General features: G+C 43.2%; 1 long non-coding RNA gene and 1 pseudogene across 6 annotated transcripts; one reads left to right on the top strand and one right to left on the bottom strand.

Moving 5' to 3' along the window:
• The first annotated feature begins 1525 nt into the window (after window positions 1–1525).
• Window positions 1526–4302, top strand: LOC125550095 (uncharacterized). Of its 6 annotated transcripts, none has more exons than XR_015600086.1 (6): window positions 1526–1587; window positions 2118–2187; window positions 2287–2362; window positions 2809–2883; window positions 3230–3293; window positions 4097–4302. It is a non-coding gene; the product is annotated as an uncharacterized LOC125550095 (long non-coding RNA). The 6 variants fall into 6 exon arrangements; XR_015600085.1 differs by having other exon boundaries at window positions 1532–1587; window positions 2118–2169; XR_015600087.1 differs by lacking the exon at window positions 2287–2362 and having other exon boundaries at window positions 2118–2220.
• A 2153-nt stretch (window positions 4303–6455) lies between these two features.
• LOC125550094 (1-aminocyclopropane-1-carboxylate oxidase homolog 1 pseudogene) lies at window positions 6456–7603 on the bottom strand (annotated as a pseudogene).
• Between the last annotated feature and the right edge of the window lie 464 nt (window positions 7604–8067).

Raw genomic sequence — 8067 nt, 5'->3', positions numbered from 1 at the left:
ATCTCTCTCTTCTTTCATGAAAATTTGTGTGAGACCACAACACTCATGCACACTCATGCTACATTGTTTCCTCATCCCTCACGACCTCTATCTCTCATTACTTGATATATGCAACACATATACAACAGGGGCAGGCCTGACGCACGTACCAACTAGCTAACTACCCTGGAATCTCTCCAGTCAGCTAACAACTTATCCTTGCAGCTACTAACTAACCCATGAATGTATGCATTTGACTCGGCTAAAGACGATACTGTTGTAGCTTGCCGCAGCTACAACTACCTGCATGACTCAAAAGTATGCATGAAACAAAATATGATGAAAACTAAATAACAAGCTTAACTCTAACAGTATCATCATAAAAATTTCCTATGTGACATGTGTTACGGACAACTGACTGTAATACACTGTATGGTGTCCTACATGGCCTAATGGGTTGAAAACCAAATTAACGTGGATCATGGCAAGCCGAAGGGAGGTTGGGGTGTCGGTGGAGCAAATGGCACAAAAAATAAAAAGACTTACTCCACAAGTCTTGCCACTTGTTGTTTCGTGGGTGCACCATGTGACGTCAGTATTTGATGGCGTCAACGATGATGAGTCGAGCCCCATGCATGCCTGCTATGTCATTCTAGTACGTCATGTATATATATAACTTGCTGGGCAGGCTGGTGTTGATACATTTACTCGTGTGTTGAGTCGTTCACGGGATCCAACAGGTTGACGTTGCATCGATCAGTAAACCGATCGTTCATATCCAAGTACACCAAGTGATGGATCCTAGGCAGGACTGCACATGCATGCACCACTGAAGTACCAGCTAAACTGGCCAATCAAAGAAAGAATCAGGTTAAGAATCGTGTGATTCGTCATAGGATGGATGGAGCTCCCGGGAGATGCTGACGAGCACCTAGCTAGCTGTGTTGTGGATCCGATGCTATCGCGCAGATTCCTCGGATCCATCACGTGTTCAATCCATCTGGGCTTGGTTATGCTAATGATGTTAAATCATCGTGTTAAATGCCACAACTTGAAGATGCTCCTGATGTTAAATCGTCAGATCTGGCATTGACTGGAAGTTCATAGATTCGCTGACCCCAAATGAACTTGTCAAAGCTTCGTTAAGCTCAAGGCGTTGACACGCCTCAATTAATTCATCCTTACGTACGATGGCACTTGCATACAAGTTACCACACAGACAGGAACTGACATGACATCTAACAGCGCAAGTCATACTGTATATCACTACCAGAAACCGTAATATTTCTGTGGGTCGACTAATTTTCCTGTCGGGCCCGCAACTAGCCCACAGGAAAAACACTTGGGCTGTCGGCCAGGGATATGTCTAATATTCCTGTGGACTGAGTAAGTACCGACAGGAATATAATTTTCGGCCCACCCGCGAAACACTAGGCCGCGAAGAATTTTCAGCCGCGCGCATCTGGAAACTACGCCCCTGCCATGGAGCCCTCTTTTCACGCCAAGGCTTGACCTGCTCCTCCAACACGGCCCTGCTCCGACCACGCCGCCATCGACGCCACCGTTGAGAATCCACCCCAACTCGAGCAGTTCACCGGCGTCATGGAGGTACGTGACCTAAATCTCAAAACTCGGATGTTTCCTGTTTGTGGCATCTCCGGATCCCCAAATCTGGTGCAGCTCTAGGAATCCCCAAATCCGGCCTCAGATCTGATCTATAGAACTGTGGTTTGGATGCATAATAATCCCCAAAACTGGTGCAGCTCCTTGGACCTCAAATCTCGTTTTAGATTTCAGCTTTTTCTTTGAAGAAATTGCAACCATTTATTGCTGCCTTATTATTACTTCAGTTGGTTTGGAGGCAACAGTATGTATCCACGGGATCTGAAATTTTACTAAGAATGGTGGGATACTTGGGGAGTTTCAATTAGTTCTCAAACTTTAAGTATGAACGGGTTGGATACAACTGTACATATCCATAATTTTGCGTATAATCTTGTTTCAGCCTAAATGACAATTTTCTTTCTATTTTGGTGGGATTTTTTCATTGACTTACTGTACAACACCATAATAATTCAATCTCTATTTTTTTGTCCATACATTTTTATTTTACCTGCCTTTAATATGCTGACATTCAGGAAGCACTGAGCTGCTGCATTGGAAATACGAGGAGCTTCATCAATGCAAGAAGTTGAGATTCACTCAACGGCAAGAAATAGTCTCATGTTTTTCTTCCAAATAGTATGTACCATTCCCCACTTTGATACTTATGAACACCCATTTGAGATATCCTTTTCCTAGTTACAGTTCATCCAGATCACGAGTACGATTTATGGTTCATGATCCAACTAAAAGAGGTGGAATATCCTCTGCCCTTGACATGGTATGGTGCATACTGTTATTTCCCACCTGTCTCCAACTTCATGTATTGGTTAATTTCGATTCAAGTTTTCTATCTTGCAAGATCATGCTATCTTCAGTTTGCTCAAGAATATCTGAAATGCACCTAGACATTATATTTCAGAGTAGTGACAATGAAACTGTACCAGGAAAGGCTTATTACCAGCAGCTATTCTCAAGATATGAATGCTCTGTTATAACAATTAACATGACAAAGATATGTTCAGGGGCTCCTATCATAGGCCATACTATATGTCATCTTAATTTAGTTACTCCTTTTACTACTTGCTTCTTGGAATTTCCTATTGTCTTATTATCTAGTACTTAACAGTTCTTGTGTATTCCTCATATTTGAGCTCACCGTGTTCTTCCTTCTCCCTTAAGTGTTATTTTGTTTTATTTCTTATATTGAAGATTGAACAATTGCAGTGCAAGCACACAATTGGTTGTTCCTGCTGGAGAAGGTGCACAATCTTGCCGAGTTGCACACAATCAATTAAAATGGTATATTTGTACATTGCTGGAACTAGTTGATTGTAGCTCTTAGTTGTACAAGTTGGATGCAAGTGTTTGGGTGCGATGACCCGTAGATATTGCATTGCTCTGACAATTATCAGTACATTGCATAGATGAATGGATGTCACTCCTTACATTGTTGTTCTGAACTTCTGTACTAATTTACTGAAGCATCAAGTAACAACTATCCTCTGTTTGGGTCAAACCTTTCTGTAGTAGTGTTGCATTCTATTTCCTTATTATTTTTTATTGTCTTACTATCCAGTACAGTAACACTCTGCTCCCTAACTTGTTTGTCCATGCCTTCTTATTTTAGTCTCCTTCATTATGTTAGGTTTTTTGGGAAGAATTAAATGAACATCATTAGTGTAACATAGAGGTTAAAGCAGGTGGTTGAGGTATCACTCAATTTCAAGAAATTGAATAAGATTCTTCCAAATGAAGTGGCACCATTTCCTTTCATATTTTGTTGTTCTATGCACATGAACCTAGAGATTAAATATTGATCAACACCTGATTGAGGTCTTATTTTTCTAGTTTTCTTGCGATTATTGAGAACATATCATGCTATGTCCAGTGTGCCCAAGATCACGAGACCAACATTATTGACCCAGTAGTTGCTATGTTGGTTTAGTCTGAACACAACCTCTTTCTATTGCTTTGTGGTCTTTTATTGTCTCACCATGATGTACAGTTTCCATGCTGTTACATTATTAAATTATTGCATAATGTTTTGGATTTTTTATTCTTAAGGAGATGATGATGACTCTGCCCATTTTTTTGAACATTTGAAATGGATAGACTTAAGAGTATTGACATTGGTAGTTTAATTTCTTGCAAGAAGTCTCTAATGACTTATCTGCTCCGGAAGTTAGCTGATAATTCTGTCAAACTAATCCAGTAGCATGTGCTTAGGTTGTCATTTAAGTGGATTTTGTCAGTCGCATGATTTGTATAAAATCTGAGATATGATGGTAGAAAAAATTACGCCATTATTAGTCTATAAGGTGTAGAAGTGGGTAACTTTGCTGAGACAAAAACAAGTTGGGTATATATGCCAATGTTATTGTGAGAAACTGAGATACCAAATAGATTATGCTTATTATACCTTACAGATATTGTTCCTGTTTCTCGTTACCTTTTTGTCGCAAACTGTTGACACTTGCAGATTCTTACAAGTTCAATTATATGTCCATTGCAGGGTATCCTTGAAGAGAAGCTTGCAACTTAAGCTGCAACAAAAGTGCATATTTAGTTGATGCACTTGTGTGTTTTTAGATGTTGCAACTCTGTTTTCATTGACCTTCGATTCATGTATGTAAATTCTATGGAACTGTATCCGAAGACTTGTGAATTTGTATCTCTGGTTGATGGAAACAATTGATAGTGATGTTTCTATGTTTTAAATATTATGAGTTATGGAATAGCTATTTTAAAACCATTAATTTTTTTTTGTTCATTGGGTTTCTTTTTTTCCTGACGGTTATGTATGACAGGGATATACTATATAACCCTGTAGGGCCAAACCTGTCAGGAAATGTGAAAACCCGACAGGAATATAGTTCCTGTCGGTTGGTTTATTTTCCCTGTCAAGCTATCCCTGACGGCTAACCCTGTTTCCCTGTCGGTTTTGGGCTCACAGAAAAAATTCAGTTTCTGGTAGTGTATGTATGTATCGAATGGAGCGGCTACTCCTCTTCCGGTCAACTTTAGTAACATGCATGGGTAGCTGCAAGTTGCATTTAGCTAGTACCCCTGTTCGTACCCCTGTCTTATAAATAGCGAGGATAGGTGCTCTATCCCATGGACACTGAGGTCGTCTCTTCTCTTGCTCTCTGCCATATACTAATACTAGCTAGCTAAGCTGCCCCTTGCAAGTAAGTAATGGCACCTTCACCAAGTAGCAGTGCTACTGTGTTAGCCGTGATGGTTGTCCTTGTGCTGCTGGGGATGGGATGCCCGGCGGCGGGCATGACGGCATGCAAGGACTGCAAGCCGCAGTGCAACTCCACGTGCAGCGCCGCCAACTTTGCCGGTGATGGACCATGCGGCGCCGACTGTAGCCCGACGCCGAGATGCTCGGGCTGCCTCTCCTACTACCAAGGCAAGTGCATGTCAGGGTGCTTGAGGGCGTGCAATGCCCAAACACCGGGTGCATACGACTGCGAAACCACCTGCAAAGGCAATTGCAGCAACCAAAGCAGCTTGTGCGGCGCCGTCTGCGGTGAGTCGCGGACGTGCACCGCCTGCAAGGAAAACTACTCCCGTGCCTGCACATCCTGCTGCACTGCCTACTGCAAGTGCCACTGCGTCTAGCTAGCTCCATCGATTCAAGGTTTTAGATTACTCTGCAATGTAACTAAGGATTCTGCTGCTCACTCATCAGCGCCTCGCCAGCGACCGTGAAAAAGGGGCGCCGAGTCCTATAGAGTTGTGAAACTTAGGATCTTCATTTTCTACATCAAATAATCATTAGGGCAACATGTTTTCCCTCTATCATCTTCATCGGTTTTCCCACCGTGTTTTTAATTTCTCATTTCGATAGTAGTCGGTTGACTTCAAAAATTATCTTTTTCTATTAGCTTATTTATTTTGAGTATATTTTAATGTTGTTGCTTCAATTTACAATTGGTGGAATCTATATATGTCATACTCCTTCAAGTAAATTTTTGAGATCATCTTTATCCGACTACTTGTATGTCATGACAAAGCTATATATGCCATGCCCCTCCAAGTAAGTTCTGGGAGATCATCTTTATCTAACTACTTGGTATGCTAAGACTGAATCATGAATACATGCATGTGATTAGACAGAAGACGCTTGATTAGCACTGGCATTAAACACACAACACACACACCCTTAGAGTATATTTAATGCTCCCTCCGTTTTTATTTAGTCCGCATATTAACTTTGACCAAAGTCAAACTTCATAAAGTTTGACCAAGTTTTAGAAAATAATATAAACATTCACAATAAAAAGTTATATGAGGTGAGAATATATTCAATGATGAATCTGATGGTATTGATTTGATTTTGTATATATATTCAAACAAAGCTAATATGTGGAGTAAATAAGAACGGAGGGAGTACTAGGTTGTATTTAAGTGTGTTCGTAAAAATAATCATGTCATCAGCCAACAAACTGTGGGAAGGATATTTTGTGGCCAGTGGCGTCTCCCCTAAACATTTATCTTCCCATAATCTAGCCGTGTTACCGCCATAATCTTCAGCACATATCTAAAAGTCTGAATCATGGTTCCTCTGTTGAATCTCCATTTGGTTCGTTCACCAATTGCTAACTGCATGCATGTATGACTAAGTAGTGAAGAAAGAATTATTTTAGTTGTGCAAGGTATTTGCGGCAAATGATTGATCTGGGGAACTTGAAGGGGGTAAAGGCATGTGACATCAACTAGTAGATCTTGGTATTTTTTCAGCAATGTTTTGCAAGAGAGTAGTTATGTTTTACAAGTTGTTGGCCTGTTATTTTTATTTATTGTTCCGGGAATTGTAGTCTAAGCAGTGGCGGTAAGCATCGTGGTCATATTTTCATTATTGGTTGCTTCAATCAACTCATTTTATTTTCATTTTTTGAGATTCTTCCATAGTAGAGCTACATATGTACCCGGTACTGAAACTGCATGCATGCATGCTCTGTTGTTCAGTCCATGAACTTAATTTTGAGCAACTGACACTACATGCATCGCATGCATGCTGGCTAGTTTTGATGGGATGGATTTAGAGCCTCAAATGCTGCAGCGCAGAGCTACCGTCGAGGCCCTTGGCCCTGTTGTGCCGGACCAGCTCCGCCATCGGCGAGGATTGGTGCTAGCACTCTCGTGGACGTGGCTGCGTCCTGCCTTCGGCGCTCTGGGACACCACACGGTGCTCCACGCTCTTGAACCTGTCGTTGGAGACGATCTGCAGGAAGTCGCCGATGTTCACCACCAGCGCACCTTCCACCGTCGGTACGTCCACCCACACAGCCGATGACTTATTGTTGTTGTTGCTGGCGTCGCAATCTTCCTCGAGAAGGACCTGGAGACCGCCGAAAGCGTCCTGGAGAAGCACGGCGAGGAAGCAACGGTCGGAGTGGCGCGTGGTGCCCAGTGTCAGGTGCGGCTCTGGGCAGGGCGGGTAGTAGTGGCCGGCGAGCCTCTCCAGGCATGCGGCGTCCTCCTCCAAGTGGCCACTCCGAAGGCCCAGCGCCTTAGACAGCAGCTCAAGCAGGGTGCGTCCCAGCTGCTGCATCATCCTCACATACTTGGGTGCAATGCTCCTTGGGCACCGCACCGCCGGGAGCATCTCCGACATGACCGCCTTGGGCACGCCATGGTTAACCACCTGGAAGAAGCCCACCGTCTCCGCGGCTGCCTTCACTGCTGCAACCAGCTCAGCTCGCTTGGATGCATGGTGTGGTAGTAGTACCACCCGTGGTAGGCGCGAGGTCGATGACTGGGATGGTGAAGTGGTGATCTGTGTGCTCTTGGAGGTGCGGGAAGGGGTGGTGGAAGATGGAGGGGATGGTGGTGACGCCTACATCGACGAGGCCTTTGACACCGGCCTTGGTGTCGTCGAAGGCCTTGAGGGCACGAAGACGATCGGAGGCAGAGGCCATCAATTGTTGTACTACTCCACTAGATGATTATTGCTGCTCCTGTGAATCAACTCCGCAAGGCCGGTGCAAAGCGTGCGAGATCGGAAAGCTCGATCCACTATTAATTTTCTGCATTACCTTACTCTTCCCAACTAATATGAAAGAGACAACCTAACTTGCACTTCTTTATGCAATCAGTGCGGTGGTTGATCCATCATTGTGGCAGGTCATTCTTTCTGCAGTGCAACTAGTGGAGTATAGGATACCAGCTCAGGTTGATCCATCATTGTGGAAGATTGACACCGTTCCAGATTATTCACAGATTTACACAAGTCTAGCATCCGTACTAATACTGAGGATGCATATGTACGCACAAATAGTACAGCAGAATGCAGTAGTAAACAAGATATAGACAACCAACTATATGGAGTTCAATCATACATGGACGACTGGGTTTCCAGTTGGAAAGCAGCTGAATCCCATCCATTGTGAGTTCATCATTCCGTAACGTTCTAAACCATAGGGAATAGACTTTAAAAAAATGGGGTTATGCTCGGCCTCCGCATCACCATGA

The sequence above is a fragment of the Triticum urartu genome, chromosome 4A (assembly GCF_056163025.1).
Source record: "Triticum urartu cultivar PI428250 chromosome 4A, HENAU_Tu73, whole genome shotgun sequence".
Classification (NCBI taxonomy): Eukaryota; Viridiplantae; Streptophyta; class Magnoliopsida; order Poales; family Poaceae; genus Triticum; species Triticum urartu.
The sequence above is the reverse complement of the archived record's forward strand: the minus strand, read 5'-3'. Positions and strand labels throughout refer to the sequence as shown.